Genomic DNA, 646 nt, shown 5'->3' on the forward strand with positions numbered 1-646 from the left:
GATAGATAGATAGATAGATAGATAGATAGATAGATAGATAGATAGATAGATAGATTTTAATACGCTTGCGCCAGTCCTATTCCGAATTGTAATACTGCCAATGTACAGCTTTTTTGGCCCGATGATCCCGCCGTATTATATCCACTTGAATTGTCCACTTCTCACGAGTACCTGATCTCTCCCCACCTGTCTTGAGGGTCACGTGATTCCCCAGGCCTGACTGCCAACACAGTAACACCAGTAGAGAATCTTTGGTAACACCATCAGCTCGCACACCTGGGCTATCCTGCTGACAGTAGTTAATGACGTGGCATGGCAGCAGTTTCTTTCCACACAAGAACTAATGGCGTCTTAATACTGAGGGCTCTTACCTTACCAACTTGGTGTGTTATCTGATTGAGATGGAGAACGTGCGATGTTTTGTATTGTACAATGCTATAGTTAGTAACTCCTGGTTCAGTTATTGGTGTAGTGTGTAGTGGGTGGGTAGTGATCACGTGCCTGTGGTGGGTTCTTCCAAACGAACTGAGTTTGAAATAGCGAATCAGTCAAACGTATGAACAAGTTTTAGTTCTTTTCCCCGAAAAAAAGATACTTGCGAACTTATGAGATATTCGCCGTCCAAGTTCGGTCTCTTTAGGGGAGG

Source organism: Aplysia californica, unplaced genomic scaffold, assembly GCF_000002075.1.
Source record: "Aplysia californica isolate F4 #8 unplaced genomic scaffold, AplCal3.0 scaffold00003, whole genome shotgun sequence".
Lineage (NCBI taxonomy): Eukaryota > Metazoa > Mollusca > Gastropoda > Aplysiida > Aplysiidae > Aplysia > Aplysia californica.